Source organism: Nannospalax galili, unplaced genomic scaffold (assembly GCF_000622305.1).
Source record: "Nannospalax galili isolate Female #2095 unplaced genomic scaffold, S.galili_v1.0 scaffold45, whole genome shotgun sequence".
Lineage (NCBI taxonomy): Eukaryota > Metazoa > Chordata > Mammalia > Rodentia > Spalacidae > Nannospalax > Nannospalax galili.
In genome coordinates this window covers 7,074,620-7,101,600 of record NW_008355775.1, presented here as the reverse complement: position 1 = coordinate 7,101,600, position 26,981 = coordinate 7,074,620, and the positions used below count along the sequence as shown (strand labels likewise).

Sequence of the window (26,981 nt, the reverse complement as noted above, 5' to 3'; positions counted from 1 at the left end):
TTTAAAATATTTTATTTATTAGTTTTGTTTTATGTGTATGAGGTTCCGCCTGCAGATATATGCCCAGAGAGGCTAGAGGAGGATGTTGGATCCCCTGGAACTGGAGTTACAGATGGTTGTTAGCTACCATGTGGGTGCCGGAATCAAATCTACGTCTTCTGGAAGAACAGCAAGTGTTCTTAACCTCTGAGCCATCTCAGCATGATATATTTTAAACAGAATTAAAATCAAATGTGTTTTCTTAAAGCTCCTCTTTCCTATTCAAATTCACTTTCTAACTCATGGAATCATTTGTGAACTTTTTACACTGATTTTCAAGGAACTAAGGAAGACTTAGATGGGTCTGGCTTTCTGATCTAAATCTGTCAAGAAAGAACTCTCCATGATGCATGGGAGTAGGCAGTTTGAAGAGACAACTGTGCCCTGTTGGCCATGGGGCCTGATGTGCATCAGGAGGGTGGGGAAATACATAGTAGATCTGCTTTGCCCTCATCTGCTGCTGCTACAGAGTGCAGAGCCCTTGGTACCAGAAAACTGACCAATCATCCAAAGAGACAGTTTACACCTGATAGAATAGATACACAATACATAATGCTTGGGAAAAATAAGGGACCATACTAGGGGTTGAGTTTGTGACTAGAAAGTATAATTCCCCCAAAGAATTTGAAATTCCTTTCGCAGTCTGTCTCCACTGAATTCTCTCTCAGCTCTGACTATAGGCATCCTATTTCTTCATTAGAATTAAAGCAAAGTTGAAGTGGCTTTCTGAACACTCCCCAGAAGCCATGTGGCCAACTTTGGGAGTGCAGTGGTAAACTTAGCTCTCAGTTCTGCCACCAAACAGCTTATGGCAGACCACATTCACACACTGTAAGCAGGAACTTCTTAAGTCTGGTCATTTGCCTGGTTCTGAGCCATGGCCTAGATTGTGAAACAATAGCTCCCCATCCTCAAAGGGGTCCCCGGCTAGTGAGTCCACAAATAAGTCCACAGGGGATTATAGCCCAGGGCTGTCAGTGGGCTGATCTGCCTGGAGTGGGGACAAAGCAGTGCTACTATCACTGTTAGTAGCTGGGAAGCAAGGGAACTTAGGTAGAAAGAGGAATCATATTGTGAAGGGTTGGATATAAATTTAGGATTGTTAAATGCTGTTTAATTATGATGGGGGGGACTACAACATTTTTCCATATAAAACTGAGAAGATCAGATTTCAATTTAAAAAATCATCTCAAGGGTACTTGTGAGAGTTAGTAAAGTAACAGGAGAGAGAAAAAAAATCCTGCAGTAAGCATGTCTGTGTGTGTACCTTTGAGTGTGTTCACACAAGCACCAGGCCTGACCCAGGGACAGCCAATCTTCAGAGTGCAATGACCCAAGAGGCCAGATGGGACTGTGTGGCCAGGCTTGTGATACATGGCTAGAACAGTGAGAAACCTGGAGGCCAGAAAGCTCCTGCAGTGGTTCAGCACAGGAAGGCTTCACTGACTGCAGCAGAGAGGGAGGTTGAAGAAATGTTCAGGATGGACCAGAGGATTAGGAGACTAACTGCAGCAGAAGATGCTGGGGAAAGAGTAGTCAAAGATAATGCCCAGATTTCTATTAAACTACTTCTAGTCTCTGGAATATACCTAGAGGGAAAGTGACTTCATGGGCAAGATCACAAGACTGGTCCAGGTCAAAACGAACCTGAGAGTCCTGTGGGTGTGGGTCAGACACTCAGGAGAGATGGGAACTATCAGAGTGAAGAAAGACAGGGGGATGTGGGAACTCACTCACAGCGTCAGTGTATACTAAGGGGGGATGTACCGTGAGTAGCACCTGCTCAGGACAGCAAAGGATGGGAACCTGTTGGAGAGAACAAGGAACAGGCTTGACAGAAAATGCATTCCAGGAAAGGGTAGAGAGTAGAAGGCAATGAGTAACAAGAGACCAGAAGCCATGCTGACACTTACATCCTACAAAGTAAGCATCTTACCCTAAGAGGCAGCAATGTGAGTGATAAGCAGCAATTGAAGTCAGTCTCCCTGGGGCCTGAGATATGCTTCAAAATCTTTTGTGTGCATTTTAGCTTGACTCTCAATTTTCCAGCTCTAAGTAGTTAAATAAAAGAGAAAAAGTCCCAAGGAGTGCTTTATCTGAGGGACCATTCCAGTAAACAGGCAGTGCAAGGTCACGATGAGAAAGAATGGGAGCCACACAATGGTATAGATACTGCTGGGGGCGCAGAGGGCTGCAGGGAAGGAAACCGCAGGACAATGCACAGATGTCTATGTTTTCACTGCCAGGAGTTCAGACAAACAGGAAGACCTTAAACTTCTCCAACTGGGAAAGCTCGGTTTTGCCTGATGAGCAGAGGGGCAGAGCACGTGACTGGAGCACAGAAACAGAAGGTTGTGATTAAGCTGCAAGAACGGCTCCACACAAACCTACATCCAGCCTCGTTTGCAGAAAAATGCAAGTCTGGCTCCCCTGGGTTCCAGTTCTGCTCCTCATTATGCTCCTTTGACTCGAGGTCCCCCCGGCTCCAGATGGTTCACAGGGGTTTGGGGTGCATAGTCTGTGGGGCCAAATGAGTCCCAGCCACTCATGGGACCCAAACAAGGCCAAGACATCAAATTTCACAATTCTAAAATTTCTTGCTGACATCTAACAGAGGAGTTACGCATATGCAGCCTCTCAGTGGGAACCAATGAAAGGGTGGCTGGCGTAGTCATCCAAAAGACATGTCCTGTCCCAATAACCCTAGCATACCAGAGGTAGAAGGACTGTTAAGCCTCTTGTGAATTTCAAAAGCTAGAGATTACATGAAATGTTTTCTCATTTTATAGTTTTGTACCTTTGTTAAAATATTTTTACAAATATGCAAACAAGGAATACTTCTTAAAATAATTAAAACTTCAGAACATAATGCAGACAGTATACCCCTGAACTAGTAAACATAAATGTCCTACTTTACATCTCTCACTTTTAACATATGGAACTAGATCATCCTTTGCTGTGGTGGCTTGTCCTGCCAACTGTAGGATGTTTAACAGCATCACCAGCCTCATTTACATGTGACTAGCACCCTCCCAGGCATGGCAAAAAAAAAGTCTTTAGACATTGCACAAAGTCTCTAGGAAACAGATTTGCTACAGAAGATCCCACTTGTGGGTTAAGACAAGAGTCTAGAGTGCTAAGACTTGGTTATGCTTCCCACTAACAGAAAAAAGTGAGGCAAGTAACTAATTTCTGCATGCCTATATTTCCCTGGCTATAAAATGGGAATAATGCTGTTAACATCACAGGAAGATTAACAGAAAGCACAGGCAAATGCTTTACAGACAACCTGGCACAAAGTAAGCATTTAGTACATGGTTACAATGATAAGGATTAAGGAAGAGAGTCCTAGATCCATGCCCCTGGAGGTCAGAATTGAGCAGATCCTTCATCCAGTCAACCACAGAACAAATAGTCAACCTAGCTCCTATCTATATAGTTTGTACAAAGACTTATACCTCAGAAATACAGAGCTTCTTAATACCAGACTTGATGGAAATCAAGTTCTTTTAATTCCTTCTGAAATAAGAGGAGAAACAGGTAGCATGGTGGTACACACCTTTGGTTCCAACAGAGGCAGAAGCAGGCGGATCTCTGAGAGTTTGAAGCCAGCTTGGTCTACATAGGGTGTTTTAGACCAGCCAGGAAAAATAGCCAAAGCCCAAAGAGAAATACCCTGACACAAAAAGGTAAAATTTCATACCCTATAAAAAGCCCTGAAAGCTACAAGCTAAAATAACCAGGCTGAATCTGAGGAACAGCTATGATAGAAGTTGGTATCTAAATAATTAAAGATGATCATTGGGAGAGCATGGTCTCATGCAGCCAAGAGGGAAAAGATCATGGTCATCATCAAAAGAGGAGGAGAATGCAGCCCTGTGGAGACCCTGGACAACAGCTTCCCTTCAGCTTCCTCTTGTAACACAGTTGACTGCAGAAGTGGTAGAGACCAGGGTCTCTCCAGAGTCCACTGCCTTTGAGGAAAGAGGCTGGAAGCCTTATGTCAGGGTCTCTCTCCCACAGGCTGTCACCTATCCCCTGGGTAGGAAATGAAAAGCCCCATCTTACTGTCCATCACCAGCCCCAGCTGGCCACAGTCCTCTGAACCCGCAAGACAGCAAAGAGTGCCTTCCTCAGGCCTCATCACACATGGGCTGATGTGGATGAAATCATCAGAACATGAACCCTGTGCGCATCAATACCCAAACCTTGGGATTGGCCAATACTTGGTGACTTTACCCAAAACTGTTAAAATAATCATCTCGAATTTCTACCTTAATGCAACATCAAAGGAAAAATATCCCTCAATAAGCTAGTTGAAAATACAACAAAATCTTTGTAAAATAAAGCCTATACATCTTTAATAAAATACCCTCTTTACTGTAATTTATTAGGAACCTGAGGATAGACAGGTCACAGGACATAGGGGAGAACCCAATGTCAGTTTTCTACTAAATTTTATATTAAACTAACTCCTAATGACTTATTGTTATACCCATTAATCTCTCTAGTGAGAGATTAGTGCACCTCTCAACTCTCACCAGAGATATTTCCTTATGCAACAGATGGTGATTAACACAGAAACCCATAACAGGTCAAAGTACAGAGAATAAGAGGCTGCAGACTGCTTATCTCTGAATAGGACACCTATATCAAACTTCTACCCTACAAGGCTAACGGATCATTGCAGAAAGAGTGTAAGAGCCAGAGGTGGTAGATGATCATAAGGAAAGAGTCTTCTAGACAGCTCATATGAACTCAAAGCAATGGTGACAGCATGTACAAGTCCCATGCAAATTCAAACCAGACAAAATCCCAGCATAGACATGAGGAAGGGCTAAGAAACCCAAACTAAGGAAATCATGACAACTGATTGCTGCTGGGAGGGGCAGAGTCTCTTTCAGGGGTGGGACTCTTAGTAGGTAAACTAGTCTCCAGTGGATAAATCCATACTGAAGGACATTACAGGACACTAATTAAACTATACATATATGTGTGTGTGTGTGTTTGTGTGTGTGTGTGTGTGTGTGTGTGTGTGTGTATGTGTGTGTGTGTATGCCTTTGAGGAAAGAGGCTGGAAGTCTTACGTGGGTTATACCACCACAAAAACTCAGTGGAAGCCAAGTGACCTTCTGCCCTGATTTGTTCTCATGTGTTGTCCATTCAATGGAAAAGAGGAAAATCAGATACAACATCATTCTTTCCTGAAGGACAGTCACACAGCACTCACCATGGGACCCCAACACCAAATCAAAGATATCACCATGACACTGACTTTCCAGGATAATTTTCACAAGATGAAAACTTTGCCAACACAGTTAGAAAAGTAAAATATTTTATGTAAATAAAGTGCCTAACAGGTAGTAGAGGCTATAAATTTGAAAAGCAAGGCAACAGATATATATATATAGTTGACTGAAAACATCTTCAGCTGTTCTGAGAAACTCCAGAAGCTTGAGTGTTAAGCTCACATTGAATGAATTTGGGAAACACTTGGCTACGCTGCAGCAGAGCCAAGCAGAGCAGACCTTCCCCAGCCAGCCCTACACCAAGTCACCTTTTCCACTGAGTCCCTGTTAGCATTCGGTCTGAGTAACCAAGATTTCTTCCCTTCCACTCTGGCTGGGAGGATTAGCATGGGGCCTGGCACCTTGGAGACTGAAAAACAAACGGACTCAGTTATTCTGCTTTTAACTCATTCTGTATGGAATTCAGGAAGCAAGACTGAAGATGGAACTTTGGGGAAGTGCTTTATTTTCATATGATGACTTTTTCTCCCCCAAGAAGTTCAAAAGATGAAAGTCTCAGACAGCCTAGAGAGGAAGAAGGCTAGCGGATGGCAGTATGACTTTGGGGTTGGCTTCTGGGTAGAGTAGTTCATCCCAGCTGCTTGGAACAATATTTAGTTCAAAGAGTCAGAAATGTGTATCAGCCACAGGTCTGTCCTTGGACATGACTCTTTTGTGTCTGAACATTTTGTAGACCAAGTCCTCTGCCTGAAAATGAGCACAGTAGGCCAGGCTCACTATATTTCTACCAGAGCCAAGGAATGATGGCTTTTAGATATTACTTCATTCATAGCAAAACAGTGAAAAAAATGTGAACTTGAATTTTAATATTAAAAGTTTCTAGGTCAGGCATGGTGGTACACATTTTAATCCCAGCACTTGGGAGGCAGAAGCTGGTGGACCTCAGTGAGATCAAGGACAGCTGGGGCTATAGGGAGATGTTATCTCAAAAAAAACAAAAACAAACAAGAAAAGTTTCTAGCTGGCCAAAAGGGAGACTGAACAACTAGAAATATCAGCCACCCCTCCTGGTCTCCACCCAAAGCTTTATTCACATAGATGCATATTGTTGACTGAACTGCCAAAAGGGAAGCGAACACAGCTAAGGCTCTTGGAGAACACAGCAAGCATTGGGCGCTGGCATGATGGAGTGTCGCACCCAAGATCATCTACGTCTGTTTTCCATTTCTCAGTTCCCACAATTCCCTTTCCTTTCTTTTCTGAACTACTACTCTATTCGTCCAAAATTGGGCCTCTCCTTAGGATAACTATGCCCTTGGCCACAGAAAACAATACTGAAATGTTTGAACCAATGTGTTTCATGTTAGCATTTAGTTACTGATGTACCTGCTGTGGGCCTCCCAGCTACAGCACCTTCCAAGATGGAAGCCACTGTCCTAACTGTTCCCACAAGGCCTGTTTCACTGTCTCAGACAACTTTGCCACAGTCACATGAACTCACTGTCGCGCTTGGGTGTTGGCTACATAATGTTTGCGCAGAGATCAGCAACAGCAATGGTGCTATTTATAAGACCTACCAAAGCTCAATCCCTTTCAGCATCTGGGTAGCTGCTCTCATAGTGTTTCACAAATGGGGAGACTTGTAAGTGCATCAATAAATACTGAGTATTCTCTTCCAACACCCAAGATATTGAGGCATCCTTTTAAAAGATGCCAATAAACACTGACAGCCAAGATACTTCCATTTTAGCCAGTTTAATGCTAACAAATGATGGCTTACTTTTCAAAATTCACTCCCTGACTAGAAATAACCACACAAATGTTGACCGGCAGACCCCTGACAGAGGTACATCTGTCCTTTAACATGAAACATCTATTAATACCAACACCTGGAATTCTGAGGCAGGTGTCTTCATAAACTGAAAGAGGCTCTTGCTGGTGACCTCATCTTAATGGCCCAGCATTCCTGTGACAGATTGGAAAAAAAAAAAAAAAAAAAAACACGGATAAAGTGCAGTATTCTTTCCTGAAGCAGGAAGCCACATACTGCCTCCTGAAAGTGTTTTGCCATCCTGAAGGCAACGGAGGTTAGTGTAGCCCAGAGCCAGGCCATGCAGTCAGACTGCCATGTCACTGGACGGAAAATGCTGACAGCTTTAAAAACAGAAGGAACTACATGAAGACACAGATGAAAGGATTTGTGAAACAGATCAGTGAATTTTGCAACACGATAGAGTCTCAAGAAGGGAAATCATCTGACAGACTGAATCATAAATTTGTGCAATGCAAGAACTTATAAAAGCATCCCGGTATGAATCATAGCCACAAAATGTTTTTCTTTTAACATCCTTACAGAAACCAAGTTTGTGAACATAGCCACTCTTCCCAAGTACTTGCCCCATTTGATTTCAAACATTATCACATTTAATAATTTGATTTAAAGTATTAAAAAATTTACCTGAAGATCAACTCATCAAAACTAGGTGAACAACACACACACACACACACACACACACACACACACACACACACATACATACATACACACACTAGCTTCTAGCACAGCAGATCAAATGAGTAGCACTTTCCCCAAACCAGCTTAAGTCACAACAGCCGCCACCCATACTATTTTTAGTATAATTCCTCAAGGACAATCTAACCTATAACCAAACACCAGAGCTTTGTCAAAGCTGTAAATAATTTTTAGCAATCATTTAGAAAGCTTTTGAAATTTAAAAAATGTGCTTATCTGAAATACCAGGTAACTGTTAAAATGAACAAATTCTACACCCTGTCTCTAATAATCAAATCATATCAGTAACTTTTTTGGTGTTGTATATACATTGGTTTTTCAATGTTTTGTGTAAATGGGCATAACCTCTATGAGTCCACTGAAAGTCAAGGTTGCCCATAAACATTTGTGCCAAGAGGTCTGTCCTTATGTGGAACAAGGAGCGGCAAGAACCCTCCCCCACCATGCTGTCTTTGTTCATTCCCTTCCTAATAAGGGTCTATCATACAGTAAAGTTATTTGCTTTGAGTTGTATAGCAACTTATAAGGTGTCCTGAGTATCTGAAGTTTCAAGCATTATCTGGGGACCATGGAATGTATTCCTTACAGACTTGGAGGGATACTGTATGAAATATGAATGAGTGACTACAATCCACTCTTCAAGGACTGTAATTGTTTCTGATCAGTTCTTAGGAATAATGTCCTATAGCTACTGGTCTGCCAATGGTGTTCCTTCAGCCCCATGGTCACTCACTTCACAACCAGCCATGGGTAAGGACTTGGTGACCCAGGGTGCCACTTCCTTGGTACAGACTGCTTGATTCCCCTCTAATCATTTTCCTGTTCTTTGCTAGAAGAACCCATGGTCAGGACTGGTGATGAGGTAACATGGCTGTGGCACAAAGTTCAGGGCATACAAAAATGGATTAATTATGACAAATATTTCAAAATGCAGTATTTCTAAAAATTAAAAGATCAACAATGAAGTAAATACCAGAATTTTAAATGAGCATAGAATCAGTATCACCAGTTTGCTTTTGTCTCAATCCCTAGCACAGTACCCTTATATCGCCTGAAGGCACGGACATTGAGTTTTTCTGGTGCCCCTTTAAACTTCACACCCAAAGTGAATACTTCACTTGCTTTATCTTAGCCTTAGTCCTGATGAGAGGCAGCAATGTGTCTGCATTTCCTGAACTCCTTTGCAGATGGGCCACTGGTGAGATTTAACTGGAAGAGTTAGGGAGGGCTGCGAAAGCACAGGCTGACTCATCTTTGACACTGGCTTTTCTCTTCCTGGGACCATAAGGGCTCCAGTGCCCATGACAAGAGGGACTCAGAAAATGAAAACCCTGTGCTAATGATGGGGGAGGTTTTACAGACAGAAGAAGCCTGGGACCCTGGTGATATCACGAAGCTAAGATCTTGGTCCATCTGCTTCAGGATTTGCTACCTGAAAATAATACAATCTTGATTTTCTTAAAGCACTACATCTGGATTTCAGTTAATAATTGATAAATGCAGTTTCTAATGCATATACAAATACAAAAAACTAAACACACCACCACCTTCTCAACGCTAACTGTAAATCTGTTTTTACTCTATTCTAGTGTCAATTTATTACCTTGAAGTCCATTTCATTTCCTTTTCAGTGACGGGCAAAACTTAGGGAAGGCCAGTGATTAGACACGTGCCCTCTATGGTGACAAGGCAGTACTCATACCTGCTACATAGTGACAAGCAGGCATTCCACAGCAAGTCAAGGTGCCAGACAACTGTCCTGGTACAGGCTGGGCAGTGTATCTGCTGGCCTGAGGGACTTAACCTTGTATCTTCACCTTCAGAGTCTCCTCACGGCTGTACTCTGCTCTCTCAGGACTTTTGGTTCACCACTTGACTAGTGTAAGAACTAACTTAGAATCTAGAAAACCTCTTTCCCATTCCTGATACTGCTAGGATATGTTTGAACAAATGAAGCTTTGTTCTGTAAGCTATGAGAGTAACTCAAACCATATGAACAAAGTGTCATCTGGTGCAAGTCCTTAAAAGACCTGTGACAGATGTGTATGCAAAGAAATCATAAGGAGCAAGAAGTACTAGCTTGTGGATGTACTGTTGACCCTGGTGGGGGTGCAGGATGCCAGGGTAAAGGTAAGCAAAAGCAGAGCTTTCGAGATCTCCCTGAACAAAGGAAAGAGGGGTTTTCTATGACTAGGAAGATACCGGTGCCTCACTAGAGGCTCCTGAACCAAGGTCAGATGCCCCTTTTTAGCAGAGTGAAAGCCTTTCTCCCTGCTTGTGTGGGTTAGGTAATAAACCCTGTGCCAAAAACCCTAATCTACAGGATCAGCTCTGAAAAGAGGAAAAGAACTTTGCCAAGCATTTATCAACACCTGAAATTGTTTCTTTTCCTTCCCAGAACGAAAGCCACTTTATTTACATTTTTAAACTTCAGGTCTACCACTTCTCTCCAGACCTGTGGGTCCTGCCTCACATGTTAAATCATAGCTTTAAGAAAGAACAAATGAAGGTGACTGGATGGCTATAAATACAGCCAGTCCCTTGGCCCAGCGGAGATGGAGACATCACATGCTCTATTTGGGAGCCTCCATGGCCTTCCAAGAGAGCAGAAGAGCAGGGGCTACTCTGCTCTCCTGGGAGAGAGAAGCTAGGCAGCTGTGGTAAACCCAATCATAGGATGCAGGATGCTGGAGCAGGGAGAAAATGTGGCTAGATCCCTGTGCCAAAAGGTACAAGCGGGGATTCTCTGGGTCCACAGACCTGACTCATAATACTCTGAAATCCCTCACAGAGGGGCATATCAGGGACCAAAGTTATGAGAGGTCAGGAAGAGCTAGTTTCCTCAGGCCTGGACCCAGCAGGAGCTCCCCAGCTACATCAGAGGCAGGGGGCATCCCTGGGAATGGCCATGAGGTGGAGGGAGGGCCAGATTAGGAATCCAGGAACCCACTGCTCTTCCAGCTACAAGTTTCTTTGTTCCTTCAGAACCTCAGCGAGTTCCACCACAAATAATGAGGCCATTAGTCAGGAAGGGCACTGCTGAGGGTCCCTCACAGCTCTGGTGGCCGTGACTCTGTGATTCCATGTCCTGGCATCACACTCCTCCCCGGTACTGACTCACCCACCACTTGGCAACTGCTGGGTTTTCTTTTCCTGACTGTCCTGATTCAAAGCGAAAGAGGAATGGAAAGGCAGAGTTCCTAGGGCCTCCTCTGCCTAAGCAGTCTGTTTGTGTCAGGAGACCTCATCATCAGGGACTTCCATCACCCCTAATTCTTCTCTAGCAACTCTCCCCATCCCTGCCAGATTGGGGCAGGAGGAAGAAGATGGGACAAGAAACACTCAAAACCACACTGCCACTACTACAGCTGCTCAAGTCCTCTAAATGGGTTTTCTCTCTACTATATGACCATGGCAAAAGCGTAAAGGTTTTTGTGGTATTTTGTTTTAAGTTAAATAAGTTTATTAGACTACAGGGTGGAAAGCCATTGACTTCTTTGGAGGGAAGCGGGGGGGGGGGATGTCCCTTTTGCCATGTCCCAGGACTGTTCCCACTCTATTTGCACAAAAGGAAGTAAGGCTTCATAACCCTAGGACACACCACAGAGCAAAACATAGCTGCGATGCGTAGGGAAGGTGTTTTGTCAAGAAGGGGTCATGGAGACGGTCCAGTACTGATGTCACACTCAGCATGAGGTCAGGTGGGACTTGTCCTACCCCAAACCACTCACTGTGGGGAAACAGGCATGGCTGACTCCTGGAAGCCCCCTTTCAGCCTCTTCTCAACTCACTTGCTACATCTCCTTGTCTCTTCTCCTCAGCACATCCCAAAGGGAAGAAGACATTGTCCCTGGTGATGAGGAGGAAAGAACAACAAGAATGACTCTATGACCCCTTTCTCAACAAGTGCCACACAAAATTAGCATAGCCAAAGTAGAGGAAAGGAGCCAGGGGAGAGAAATCCCAACTGGAGAGCAGCTCCATTACATCAGCCCAGGCTCTGACCTCCACAGGCCTGCTCCCCTTCTAACCCATGGCCTCCCTACTCTGCTCATGTCTCCCAGGCCCCATGCCTCCTGCGAAGCAGGGGGAGGCTATATATAGCCTTGTTCCTCTGGAGTTGGCTCTGGAACGCCTGAGCACCAACTGGACATATTGAAACTATTGACCACTGGGCTGCATTACTGTGGTACTCCACATCTCAGGGGCAGGCTGCCTAGAGGCTCTGCCACAGACCTGATGACCATGATATTTGCACATGACTGTAAGCACTGGATTCTGACACATGATAAACATCTCTGGGGTATAATCTAGAGTCTTCTAATTTCAGAGTTATTAAAAATCAAACTGACTAGGGCTGTAGAGATGGCTCAGCGCTTAAGAACACTGACTGTTCTTGCAGAAGACCTGGGTTCAAATCCCAGCACCCACATGGCTAACAACTGTCCGTAACTCCAGTTCCAGGGGATCTGACAGTCTCTTCTGTCCTCTGCAGGCATTGCACGACACAGGTGCACTTATCTACATACAGGCAATACATGCATACATATAAAATAAAAATAATAAAATTAAAAATTAAAAAAAATCAAACTGACTACCCAAATCCTTGGGAGGATGGAGGCATTTTCCCTTGGGGGTATGGAAGTGCTGCTGGGGTGTTGGAGACCTGTGAAAATGACACTGGCAGGGATTCCTCTATGAGGTCACCTAGTCACAGCTTTCACCGAAACAACTGAAGTTTGTCAGAAGCCCATGTCAGGCTCTGAAAACAGTCCAGTGACCAAGTCTGACCAAACAGAGAATGGAGAGAATAAAAAATTTCAAGTGGGATAAAGACCTGACTTCAGGGGTGCGTAGGAGGAGGGAGGAGGGTGCCATGACAGGAGGGCACCACGACAGCACTTGGCCAGGACATTGCAAACAGCTGCTGCCACTACTGTCCACACTCAGTTCATCACCAAAAACTCCTCTCCAGAGAAGCATCCTTCAGGGAGAGGAGTGTCTCTGTCCCTGCCCCTAGAATAACTCTAAAACACCTACAGAACAGTAGGAATGACTTTTATAAAAAAGGACAAAATCCTGACTAACGACTTTTAATTAACCTTGAAATCAAAAAGCTACTGGAAACTCACTGAGCTAAGTGCTCTTGTGACCTGGGCACCTGACCTTGATCCCTCAGGAACCTCGATTTGCTGCTCCACCCAAAGATGGTGAATGAATATGGGTATGCTTGAGAATTAACAAATCAAAACACTGAAAGGCAGAGCATCTTCATCGAAAACAATGAAGACTGAGAAGAATGCTTGACCTTATATGAGATAATTTTGATCTAGGGATGAAAGGGCAAGATTGTCTCATAAAGATAAGGATGGATCCAAGCTTGTAGTTCCCCAACTGAAGCTAGAGAAACAGTTTTGAATAAAAGTATGGGTGAAGCCTTACTCAGCAGCACAGTTCCAGGAGACATCTGGGGGAATGGGTATCCTTCTAGTTTGGGCTCACTCTTAAAAAATAAAGTTAAGACTCAGGCTGCTCATTAAGGCATAACTGCAATATGGCATGGTAACTATACCACAAATTTGGCCTTTATCTTTTTCAACCAAGAGATCCCAGAATCCAACCAGGGAATGTTTTTTATTCTGTTTTCCAAGTTGCAAACTATTTAGATCCTCAAGAAAGCGTTAAAAATGATCAAAGTAAATTTTAACCTCACGGCTTCAGTATCTGGTCTGATCTTGTATCCTTACAATTTGGGTAAAGTCTGCTTTATTATGTTACCAGAGCCTCCGTTATGTATCAGTCTAGTGCTGTACTTCTTTGAATTAGTCATCACATTTATAATGTTCAGATTCTGTCCAACCACAGGCATTGTGACCAACACTATGATTATAATATGCAACACATGTAATCTTGTTATCTGAAGGAAAGTGTCACCACTGACATGCAACAAAAACGTCATCAGAATGTTTCATGGAAACAGTAGTACTCTGTACAGATGTAGTCCAAGCCCTTGCAACCCAAAGGAACTCCTGGGAGCCATACCACGGCTAAGACCCACTGAGTCAGGATCTGCATCTCACAAGCACGGGTATTGTCAAGTTTCAGAAGCACTGCTCCAAGACTGCTCTTGTCCCACCCATACCGCGGCTTGGACACACTGAGTCAGGATCTGCATCTCACATTCATGGGCATGGTCAAGTTGCAGAAGCACTGCTCTAAGACTGCTCTTATCCCACCTATCTCCTATACATAAAACTTTGGCCCCTGACGTGAAATTACCTTCACTCCCTAGAAGTCACTATAGCTTTCTCCAAAGGTCCTAGTAGCTAAAACAATTGCAATCTGACTGGCACTACACCCACCTGCTGTGTGTGCCCTGGACCACTCAGCCTTCTCCCTTGATTTGCAAGGCATTGTTGGTCCAGGAGGGTTTTAAATGTGCATGATTTTTTGCTCCCCCCAAAATGTTTATTCATAAGGAAAAATCTATTTTTAAGCATCAATTGCCTGCCTACCCTGGCTCACAGGGTACTTCTCCGCCCATTTGCCCAATTAGAACGATCATATTGTTTCCTGGCATACAATTCCAAGGGCATTGAACACAAGCAGGGGACCCAGTGAAAGGCTCCAAGAACAGCTCCTAGTGAATGGAAACAAGATGATTTTTGCTCAAAGCAATTTCCTCAGCACCCACCCTTTCCTCCCACCATGGACCCCATGCTGAAGAGATGCCAAGGTCACATGCACGAAACAGAACACCAACAGATGCAACACATATTTTCATTCTCTCACAATGCAGCAGACGGAACAGCCAATCAGTTAACTCCCCCATTATCCCACCCAAGTGGAAGGCTTAACAACATAATCCCAGTTTCCCAGATGACAGAGAGTCCAATTTTTTTTTAATGTGGAGCGATGTGCATAAACCTATCTAAAGTTCAAAAGCTATTTACCTCATTGCATTCTTCAAACTGCGTGCTTTGGGGATCCTGGATATGAGCCTAGCAGAGCATGTACCTTACTGTAACACTGTTGTACTTCAGGGCTGGCAGCATTTGAGGCCATTTCTTTTCTTTGCTCACAGTAGAGGGCACTAATTCATCATAGTACTTTCCCCAGTGAGCCTCAATACTGCCTTAAGAATCCTCAATCAAGGCCCAGTCTTGTAGTACACTAACCCCCGCCCCAGAACTCCTGAACTGGGGTCTACATTTTCACAAGTTGCCCAGGTGACTCATCTACACACTGTGAAGTGGGATGCTGGGTTAGGGAGACAACTCAATTCATAAAGTATGCTCTTTACAAGTGTGAGGACCTAGGTTTGATCCCCAGAACCCAAGTAAACAAGTCAGTGGAACACACCTGTAACCCTAGTACTGAGAAGGCAGAGACAGGTAGATCCCTGGGGCTCACTGGCTAGCCATCCTAGCCTAATTTGTGAGCACCAGGCCAGTGAGTGACCCGTCTCAAAAAGATGAAGGTGGACAGTACCTAAGTACCTGATGCCTGAGGTTGTCCTTTGCTCTCTGTGTGCAAATACACTCTCACACATGTGCACCCACACACACACACAGAAATGGGCTGCTGTCACTGATGTGAGTCCATAAAGTGACAAACACCTGCTCTCTTGGGCTGCTATTTTGAGCCTTCTAACTTTTACATCTGAACTTCTCCCTTCTAAGTACTAACCAGGCCAGATCCTGCTTAGTTTCCAAGATCAGATGAGATCTGGCACATTCAGGGTGCTATGGCTGTAGACAATGTCTCAATTTCTACTCCAACTTCTTCAGGGGTTCCAAGTTGGAGGCTCGTATTCAATTAACCCATTAAAACAGTTTAAATCAGTAGCAAACATTCAAAGACAGAAGACAATATAAAAACCTCGATTTCTGGCAGCAAAATATCCTTATACTTGACAATACTGAGCCCACATTTGTGCATGACTATAGATAGGACACAGATTCTATCTGTGTTTATCCAGTCTCCGAATAGTCCCTTCTGCCTTAGATGGCCTGTTTGACTCTGCCTGCTTGAATGTGTGACTACATCACAGCACAATCACTGTTCCCCAAATCTCCTGCACCCACTGCTTATCCCATTATTACCTCTACCCATTGCTCACACCACCATCACCTCCAGCTGCTTGTTGGCTCCTCTCACTGCCATGAAGGTTAGCAGCCACACGTGCACAGTCACAGTTCCCTTGGCCTTGGGAACCCATGTAAGGAGAGGAGCACCTGCCAGAGGAGTTGTCCTCTCCATACAGCCTCACCTGAGAATCACAAGCCACCCAGCCATACCCTAGCAAACAATCCTTCAGAGTAGGAGCCATCCTGCCCAACCTGCTTCAGGTTCTTAGCTCTGCCACTCAGTGGTAGTGTGACTATCTAGGGCACATTGCTAGACCCACCCCTGCCATGGTTTGAGTGATGATGTCCCCTCCAAATTCATATTTTAACAATCCTCAAGACAGCAGTAGTAAGAGGTAGGGTCAGTGTTTGCCTCAGCAGCACATGTACTTTTAAAAAGGGTATAACATGGAGAAGATTAGGAGGGCCCCTGAACAAGATGACAGGCAGGCATATGAAGTGTTCCACAGTGAAAGAAAGAACTGGGACCTTTGGGAGGTCACGGAGTCACAGGGCTCCTTCCTCATGTATGAATTGGTACTCTTATAAAAGGACTCTAGGTCACTTGGGTAGGGAATGAGGCACTGTATTGGAGGGGAGAGGGGGGTTTGACTAGGCTGTCTGTATCAGCACCCGAGCATGTGGGCTGGAGGACTAAGTCCTGAAGTTACACAGCTGTTGAAGCTTTGAGTGGTGTTTTCCTTACCACCCCCCTCCCACCACCGGAGCTGAAAGAACTAGCCAAACATTTCATTGTTATTTTTTAAGTTAGAATTTTCATCTGTCTCCCTTCAAAGTCAGTAAGTACTTTTTAATTCCATATCGGCCCACACAAATCTCTCTCTTCTCTGATCTCACACAGCACTTGGTCAGGACCACACAGCTCAGCGTAAGATGATTTCTCCATACAGACTGAATGACTTTCTAGAAAAACTGTATATGGTCCAAAGGTGATTAGCACAGTGTGTTGCGAATAAGTCTTTAAAATGCACAGATATAACACACACACACACACACACAAACACACACACACACACACACACACACACACACACACACACACACACACACACACACATTTCCTCCTTTTAGAGAAAACAGACCCCCTTTCTACATTCATTTTAAGCAATGTAGCAAACATAACACACACCACACCCATCAATCGCCATTCCCTGTGTGCTGAGGCGTGTTTTATGTTATCTAAACTATGACATGGAACTCTTCCAGTCATCTTCAGTCATGTTTGAACCACATACTGTATTACAAATGAAAGGGGACTGAACTGGGTCACTGTCTTGTTTGTTTCCTTAAAAAGGGACTAACTAGTTATGATCTTGAAGCTGCAGCATTTTATCTGTCAATGCTGCAAAACTGATGGAAGAAACATGATGTGTCTTTGCAAACACAACAGTTTCCGTGCAAGTTCCTCCTCTCCATTCTAAAATACCAGTCACTGGCTTCACAGGAGACAGGCCTTGGCCTCAGCTGTCCTTTTCAGGAACCATGGCTGGCTCACATTGGCTGCTTTCAAAATGCAGAGGGCCTGGTGGCCAGCGGCAGGAAGTGTCATTTAGTGTCTCTAAGCTGTGGGGTATTTCAGAGAGTACTGGTCCCTGGCATCTGTTTAAGCATTCTGTCACTATGTCTCTTCATAACCAGCTTTCACTTCCACGGGATGCTAAGAAACTACAACAGTGAGGAGGAATAAGTCTGAGTTCTACGGAACAGGAGGCTAATGATAGCTTGTAATTTATTACACAGATTTTTTTTTTATCGCTGTTTATAAAAGGAGTTTCAAGAGTGGAGTTTGAGGGTTTCCAACATAAAAAAATAATGTTTAAAATAGATATGTAATTATCCTGCTCATTTGATCATTACAAATTGTAACATGTATTGAATTATCATACCATATCCCTTATACACGTGCAATTTTTTGAAAAATTAAGGACTGGCGAGATGGTTAAGTGTCCAAAGGCACCTGCCACCAAGCCTGATGATCTGAGTTTGATTCCTGGGTCCCACATGGTAGAAGGAAGAAACTGATTGCTGCAAGTTGACCTTTGACATCCACACAAAACACACATGGACACACATACAAATACATAGTAAGTAAATAAATGTAATAAAAAATTTAAAAGACAGCTATAAAATTTATGGTACTGGTTACAGCCTGGATGACAGCTTCTCCGTGGGTTGGACATGCCCACATTAAAGGGGTTATTGAAGACTAATTTAGATGGCACACATTGCTATGGAGAGTTTCATCCCACATTCTTGGCCTTTAGCAACAAGCAAACCCCCAACACCAGTGATGTTCCTGTGATGTGCCTGTTTCTAGCACTGGCAAAGAGAGTTATGGAAGTGTTTGGGCAGAGCCTGCTGTCTCCATGAAATAAAAATGTATCAATATGGATTGGCATTATGAACAAAGAAACAGAAAACTCTTTGCCTCCCACTTGGAAGAAATCGACACCTGTCCCTTAATTAACTGCTTGATAGTTCACCCTGGAGTCAGCAACCTTGCCTCTCAGCCATCCTCAGAATCCTGCTTCAACCCAGCCCTGTGTGTGCCTGAAAGCAGGTGTTCAGATGGGGCCTCTGGGTCGGGAAAGGAACCTGTGGAAGCAGACCTGGGGGATAGCTTCTCTCAAGTAGTCCTTGATTAACAAAGCAGAAAACATCCATGGTCCTCAGGGCCCATGAGCACTGCCTTAAGTTTCTTTTTCATTCCTGACTTCCCTGGTGACCCTGGGAGGCCATGATGTTCCCATTTCAAATGAAAGGCCCACTTAGAGAAGCCTTGTCACATGCATTCTGTTGTGGTTTGTCCCCTCTGTCTGAGGTTCCATCCTGCTCTAAGGCAAAGCTCTGGGAGGGAGGTAGAGTCCCTTTTACATGCTCTTGTAGTAAGGTGTGTGACCACCTGAAACCTGATAAATGAGTTACTGAAACAAGCCCCAGCCTTCCAAGAATGAGGGACCCAGGAACACCCAAGGCAAGGAAAAACAGGAAATAAACTCATAAATAACTGTGTTATAAAAATCCCATTAAAAAAACACCGTTTAAGGGTCTAGGGATGTGGCTTAGTGGTATAGTGCTTGCCTTACATGCATAAGACCCTGGGTTTGAACACTAGTATCACAAAAAAGAAAGAAAAAGTACACAGCAGAACTCCATGGTCATAGTCCTTCACACCTCCTTAAAGAAGGGCCATCAACACCTCAGCCCACCTGGCCTGCAGGTGGAAGAAATCAGACTACTGTGGTTAAGTTGTTAAAAGCATCCTTCTTTTAAAAGTATATTCCTGTGTTGGAAAAAAGACGGAAGGCACTTGCAATCCTAGAATTGTGAAGCTGCAGAAATTAAATATCTCTGTGACTTTTAGATTGTTGAAAAAGACCACTGTCATTACACTTGTGTCCAATTACTTCCACATCCTTCAGAATAAATTCTGTACCATGGTGATGGTTCTAATTCATCATTAGGAGAGAAGGCAGCCATGTCCAGCAGGCCTCACATGACCCTACACTTACTTTCTCTAGTAGGCCTCTAGAGCTCAGGTTTCTGAATGGGAATTGCACCAAGGCCATCAGGACAGGGGTCAGACACACCCATGCACAGAGCTGCCACTTACAGGAACCCTTGTTCTTCTGTCCAATTCACCAGCAAAGGGCACATAGGAATTGCTTCCTGGGGTTTCCAGGGATCCCTTGTGGCTCCTCCCAGCCACGGTATGCCCTGGCCACAGCTGATCTTGTCTACTACTCTCTAGCCAAGCTGAGTACCTGCAGGTCCCATCCCTTGATTAGCTCATTCTAGCATCTCTACCCCTTCGTCCCACTCCACACCTTCCCTTGGAGGTCTTCCATGGAACTTTCCTTCTGGATTACTCTTCCTGGTCTTTATCTAAGCTACTTCAATGCCATGAGTCATTTCCACAGTCTGGTGGACTTAAGAGCAGGCCTCTTCTCCCTCACTACACAGTACATACACCTCAAGGGTCGAGTCCTACCAGTCTCATCTTTACATCCCCTACAAGGCCTCATAGCACCCAGCAAATGTCCCTAGAGAACTCCCCTAGGGCTCTGTGCTGCCTGCAGTGGTGCAACATGAGTCAACAGAACTCCTTGAGACTGTCGCCTCGACAAGCCCGCCCCTCCCTTGGTGGTCCTACCCTCCGCCCTATCCTGAGAAGCAATCTTCAGATGTAAGGCACAGCCTCCTGGGTGCAGGTACACAGTTGGCATGGCCCAAGGCTGCTGCCCTTAGCATGCAACTGGAAGACTCAGGGCCACAGTGAAATGTAGGCACATTGATAAGGACAAAGTTCCAAAATACCAAGCTAAACATACTGCTATTGTAGCATTACAACTGAGGATAGTTGGTGGCTTGGGAAAAAGCTGGAGGAGTCTGAGCTTTCATCTCACACAGTTCCAGGCAGAGATGTAGGAGACTCAGAATGCTGGAGGCCAATCCACCTTCCAGTGGGCCAGGCAGGAGAAACAGGCAGACAAGCACTCTTTCCTGCTTCCTGGGAAAGATGCTAAGGAGTGCTGAGGACAATTACTGACTGCCCTCTAGTGCCTGGGCAGGACTGACAGGTCTGATCTGCTAGTTGAGTCTCCCTTCACAGCATCTCCCAGGGGGTAGGGGGTGGTAGATTTCCTTGCCTTAGGTTCCCAAGCTGTGGGAGTTCCATTGCCCAGGCAGCTAAGGCCAATAAACTCATGAAGACAGACAGGGACAACATGCATCCATCTTTCACACCACGTTCTTATACAGCCTCTGCCAGAGGGAAGAGAGAGCTCAGATTCACTTTGAAACATTATAGCACATTCTGAATAGGATATATGAACAATCAGTCTTACCATTCCTGGATTTACACAGTAGGGGACTAGGTAGGACATATAAAACGGATGGCCATTTTAATAGTGAAAATTTAGCCCTGAAAACATCTGTTACAATTGTTAACAGGGGAAGCATGTTGCCTTTGCTTGAACCCTGTAGGTAACGGATCAATGCAGATGCAGCAAATGGTCCACAGCTCTGCTGACCACAGCACTTTGGAAGCAGCCTATCAGCAGGTCTAGTCACTTCAGTAGAAAAATCAGGCTACAGGCAGAGAAGCATGCCAGTATGTTCTGGGCTATACACACACACCACCACCACCACTACCACACCAAAGCCCAAAACAAAAACTAAGCAACTGAGTGACCATTTCAGCAGGCTGTAACTCCATTTCAGTCTGTTTTCCAGAAACTAGGTGAGTAATTTAGCTTTTCTTTTTTTAAAGAAAAGAAAATCCTAACCAAAATATGGCATTCATCTGTACTGCAGTCCCAAGTGGAGAATGGATTCATTTCCTCTCATCTGTGGAGGGCTGTTTCTCAGGGACGATGAATGGAGAGACTCCCCAGTAGGAATTCCAACTGCCTCTCTGAGACAGATGTCTTAGAAAGCACTGACAAGCTGCTTGTCACAGTGAAGCAGCTCATACACTCTCCCCGACACGTGGGTCTGCAATTGTGCCTGGAGCCCTTCTGTGCATCCAACTCATGCAAGATCCACCAGCACACAGGCAGCTGTTGTTTGCCAACTCTTCACAATGACCCTTAGCCAATACCACCCCTACGAGGAGGCAACACCTAAGGCCCTAGTTCAGCAGCTGTCCACTACAGAATGAAGAACGGGACTTCCTGTGCATAGAGCTCTGTGTGAAAATCCAGTATGGTCAACCCTTCAATAAAATGTTACTTTTAGGAAGTGAGACAGGCACTCGAGAAAGAACATGAGTATTTTTAAGCTACTAGGGCACCGTTTATGAATTTCTGCCTGGCAAATAGGGCCCTTGTGGCTTGAAAGAGTTATTATTCAACACCTTCCAAGCACCCACATCAGTTCACACTTCCTGTAGGACCTTGCTTACTCCCTGAGAGAAACTTCTTGCAAGCTTGCATCTTGTTGAAAAAGATTTGGTGTGGTGCATGGAGGCAGATCATTGAAGCCACCCGGATGTGCTGTGAAACAGTTCCTCCAACAGCCCCAACTTTTCCAAACGCACCTACAAAAACAAACCTAATGCCTCTTAAATTCACTCCTTAGGAGACCTTCTTTGCTCTAATAGCAACAGCTGACCAAGAAGTTTCAGCACAGCAAGGGAGGGCGTGAGGTCGGTCAAGGGCAGACCTTCAAAAACAGACCCATCCTTACTTATCAGCCTTTGTTGAAATCCACAACAGAAAATAAACTGGAGAAACTAAGGTAAAAATCTAAGAAGGACACCTAGGATCTAAAAACTTAAAACCTTCACCCAGGTTACCCTCATCTACCTGCTGTTGAGACATCAAAAGTCCTGATTTCTACTGTACCACGAAAAGTTCTGGAGTGGCTATCTGAGGTCAGGCACAAATACACATTCTCAAAGCCTGATTATTAGTATACACATCAATGCTGCTCCACTGGCTCCCTTTCTCGATTGCTGTACTACCAGTGAGGACCATTGCACAAAACATGAAATCTCAGCTTTATATGAGCAATCTTTGTGTGGCTGGATTATGCAAAAGACGTGCTTTCAGTCTTGATATCCTCAGGGGCTCTACCCACCAAAATCACTAGAAGAAGTGTGTGTGCTAAAAATGAAGATGTTAACAAATGTAATACAGCGGAACATGTAAAGAGCCCCATCCTCGGCTCCATCACCCTATCAGCTGCGACCTTAGGCAAATCACTCAACCTCTAAGCCTCAGTTTCCCCTGACAAAGGCATAACAGAACCTTTGTTTCCTAGGATAGGATGCACCCTAGGTACAGTGCCCCACATGGGAAAGCTCTGAGTAAGTAAGTGTCTATCACACCATTCTCACTAACCTCAACGCCAGTACTTGCTGGTACTTGCATAAAACAACACAATTTGATGGAGTCACCTGCATGAACAAGAACTGCCTGCTTGTTCCCCTTGACACTTAAAGGTCATAGTCTATATGTCCTGTTTATACTGACTGAGAGTTTCCTGGTGACATGGCAGTTACACAGAAACATGTATTTGTTTAGTTCTTTGCATTTGCTACTCCCAAATGCCTGTGGATTGATCTATGTGGATCTCAGAAATGTAATCGTTAGCTGCTGGGCTGAAGAGGTTTCTCTCTCTGTTTGTTTTTACTAGAAGTCAGGCCTCTGAACCTGTGGTTTGCAAACTTCCCTTGTAAGCGTGGAACACTATTCATCAAACAGAATCTGACAAGCAACTCCAGTTCTGTACATGAAACAGATAAAAGCAGAGTTGTACTGATTTAAAAGCAGGGAGTTGAGAAGAGGCCTCCTGTCCCCAGCTAACTTCCATGTATCCCATAAACATGCCCCTAGGAACTGGAACATTCTGTGGAACATGCTCAGAAAAACATTGATTTAAACCTCTTATCCAGCTTCAATATCATGGTTTATAAACTCACCCAGTCTTACTAGAAAGGTTTTACTTCCTTGCTCCATCAATGACAACAAAGTCAGAGACCAGAGACCCACAAACCACAATCTCACACTTCCTAAACATCCATGACATGGCTGTGAGATGGGCAGGCACACAGAATATTCTCTTTTATTACCTGTATGTTGAGTTACATCAATTCCCACCAAGTACTCCAGGGCCAAAGTGTTTTTAACAGCTGAGCTACACACACACACACACACACACACACACACACACACACACACACACAAACACGATGTCAATATTATTGGCTTCTGGAGAAGCATATTTCATTGATAGCTGTTTGTCACCATGAGGCCATGGCATGTGAACCAAGGTCAACCTAAGCTCTCAAAAACTCACAAAAGAAGTCCAAACAATTTTCAATAAAACATATCATTTTCATGGTGGGATATACACTACTTATGTTGCTCATGAAGTACCAATACAGTAGCTTCCACGCCTATGAAGGTGTAAGGGATAATCAGCCATTTGGAGCAGGGAGTAGAAAGCTGAAGCGGCTGGGGAAAGTCATTACTACACAAAGCACAAGGCTAGGAAGTAGGCCCCACCTCCTTGGCCTAATTGCTGCTCAGCGGAAGCATGACATGGGTTTAAGTGTGGGAATCTAAGAGGTAGAGGGGGGACTTGTTCGGGGTGGTCTGAGGGAGCCCAGCCAGGAGTGATGGGGCTGGAGCCAACCAACAAAAAATCCCAACCAATCGTGAGGAAAATATTTCTTCCTCAGAAAAGGCTGCACCATCTCCCCAGGGAAGGGCTGGAAGACTCCCAGTCTGAGTCATTTGGAAACAGATTTTTACAAAGCGCTTCGGGGAGCTCCCAGGGGAATGATCAGGCCATGACGGAAGAAGAGACTTCAAGACCAAGTAGGTCTTTTCCAGTTCCAACTCTCATGATTCCCAGATCTTTCTGCTTCTTCCCAACTCACCGGAGCCAGCTTGGTCTGAGCAGAATTGCCAGGATCCTCTGGTTTGTCTGCTCCAGGACATGGATCTAACTTCTTAAGGGACTCTGGCTGAGGACTCCAAGCCACAGCCTGACATTCATGTCAACCAGCTTCACTTGGCCTCAGGAACCGAGAAGATTGCAGAGGTCATGTCCAAGGACCTGGTGCTGCCAGCCCAGACTCTCATCAGTCAGCCTTGGGCACCCGCCCACACCCTGTCACGTCTCTATATCTCACGAAGTGCCAACTGAAAACAGCCCCCCTTAAGACATCTGCTAATCAGCTTGGCTTCTAGGAGCCAGGAATAAGTAAACCTGCTCTGTGGCAGGAATACTGGAAAGGTCTCACATCCTACAGCTGGACAGTGGATGGAGCAGATGAAGTGCATCGGAAGCTATGTCCACTTAAATCTGATTACCAACCTATGGGAACAAGCCATAAGTGACACTGGTCATCCTCACAGTCCTTGGGAACTTCCCATCTGCCCCTCCCACCTTTCCCAGGCAGTGAGGTCAGCTTTACTAGGTTTCTAACTCTGAGCTTAGGTGCCATTTTCTGGTGGTGTTTATCACATGCCAAACACATTACATTCTTGTTAACTATTCACTTGACTCAGGTTTCTGGAAAACCCCTGTCTAGAAATTTAGTTTAAAACCAGAGAAGTCTAGAAAGTATCAGATTGGATTTTTTTAAAACACATTTTTCTGTCTGGTTTCAGAGCTTTGGTTGGGAACTTATGTTGAAGTGTCTGGTAACTACTGTTGTATAGCAAAGTGCCTCCAGCTTTAGTGGCTTCAAACAGCGATGGTTTATGAATCACCTCATGATTCTCTGGGTTGGTTGATGGCCTTGCCTGGGCTTGCTCATGCCCTACCATCAGTCAAGTCCACTGTGCTAAAAGGCCCTTGGAAACTTTCATCCTCTGTCCACTGGTAGTCTGTTCACAGGTACCCCCATCCTTCAGGAGGCTAGGCCAGCTTCCTCACATGGAGGTCAGAGCTGTGTTTCAAGAGGGTGAAGGTGCAAGCTGCCAAAGCTCTTGAGGCCAAAGCTCTGGAACTTACACCATATTTCTGTCATACCTTATCCACAAAAGCAAATCAGAGGACCTGCACACACTCAAGAGGTGGGAACAGAAGATTCTGGTTCTAGATGGGAAGAGTTGAAAAGAATGTGTGACCACTTTTAACCAACCCCATGTCAGTATCCCCACAACTGTGTCCAGATGACATGAGGTCTGGGATGTAGTCGTGGTTCTTCTGACACCAAAGGGATCCCAGGACAGAAACTGAGCCCTGTATCTGACCCTTGAGGAGCTGGTACACACATGTGGAAATTTCTCAGCATTCCTGCAATAAAAATAAATGCTACTTTGTTCAACCATTAATAGATATGTTCATAGAAGCAGAGAAAGACATTTTCTTGTAACATTATTTTGGAAAGCTTGGTCATGAATTTTAGATTTTTAGATGAGTTCTAGTTTAGCAGACTTACTGTCTTATGAATCATCACAAATACCGTACATGTATCTAAAGCAACTCTAACATAGGAAATGGCCCAGAATGACAAGTTCTGTGTTGGAGTTCTCAAACTGCAGATCACTACAGCTACCTTTCAGGTATTTAGACATGAAGAAACATCCACTCAAAATCATCTTGATTTGCCTTTGCAAATGTTCTTAAAGTTGTGTGCACAAAGGTCCAAGGGCTTTTTTTAGGTATAGAATGAATGCTGAAATTCACTGTAGTTAAATTTCACAAACTTAAAATCCAGTGACAATTATAAGAGCAGCTGCAGAGAGGGAGGCTAATGGCTTCTTTCTACAAGGGGCGAGCTAGCCATTAAAGAACCACTCCTTACCTGACTGCTGGCTGTCCTCCTGAACCTCCCATATAATTTTTCCCCAACTGGAACGAAAGTGCTCATTCATCCTCAGAATCAGGTTCTCAATTGGTAGCTTTCAATAACCATGCCATAAGAACCATATTCTGGTCATGAAACCATAGTGAAGAGAGCCAAGTCAAATTAGGGATTTGGGTTGTGAAGACAAGAGAACTCAAGACTAGAACAGTCAACAGCAGTTGCCTCCAATTCAAAGGCCACATCCCTGAGAACCAAGGATGCTCGGTTCACAGTCAAAGTACACTAAGACACTGGGTGCCAAACACAAGGCTAAGAAAATATCCTATTTACTTTGGCACGTGCTCTTCTATTGGGTATAGAGGATCCTGCCTCATCTGGCTGTTGAAACAATTTACCAGAATTAATTATTCTTACATTCATTCAGTAACAGAGTGAGTCACCCAAACATGAACAGCAGTCAGGGGCTACGTTACTAAACAAGACTCTAGGCATCCTCACATTTCCATTTTTTTGGCTGTCAAATATTTTTAAGTCTTTATCTTATGTTGTGAAATCATCAGGGAAACACATCCTGGAAGCTTAAGTGCAATTTCAAAAGCTGGAATAAAAGTTATTCTAAAGAGGAATGGGGAATTCCATGGGAAAACAACACTTCATAAATGATAAACGGGGAAGCAGGAAGTCTTGGGGGGGGAGGGAGAGGGAGAGGAGGGGGGCAGAGAGAGAGGGAGAGGGAGAGG

General features: G+C 44.4%; 1 protein-coding gene across 13 annotated transcripts in view; it reads right to left on the bottom strand.

Moving 5' to 3' along the window:
* Positions 1-26,981, bottom strand: part of Lhfpl2 (LHFPL tetraspan subfamily member 2) — a 154,430-nt gene that overhangs the window by 40,584 nt on the left and 86,865 nt on the right. For 6 of the 13 annotated variants that reach the window (XM_029556211.1, XM_029556217.1, XM_029556215.1 and 3 more), the window contains one exon: positions 11,613-11,671. The exons of 5 other annotated variants lie outside the window; for them this stretch is intronic. The gene's annotated coding sequence lies outside the window, so the exon portion shown is untranslated. Of the gene's footprint in view, positions 1-11,552; positions 11,672-26,981 lie in introns of all 13 variants that reach the window. 2 more of the 13 variants (XM_029556212.1, XM_029556214.1) reach the window with 1 other exon arrangement.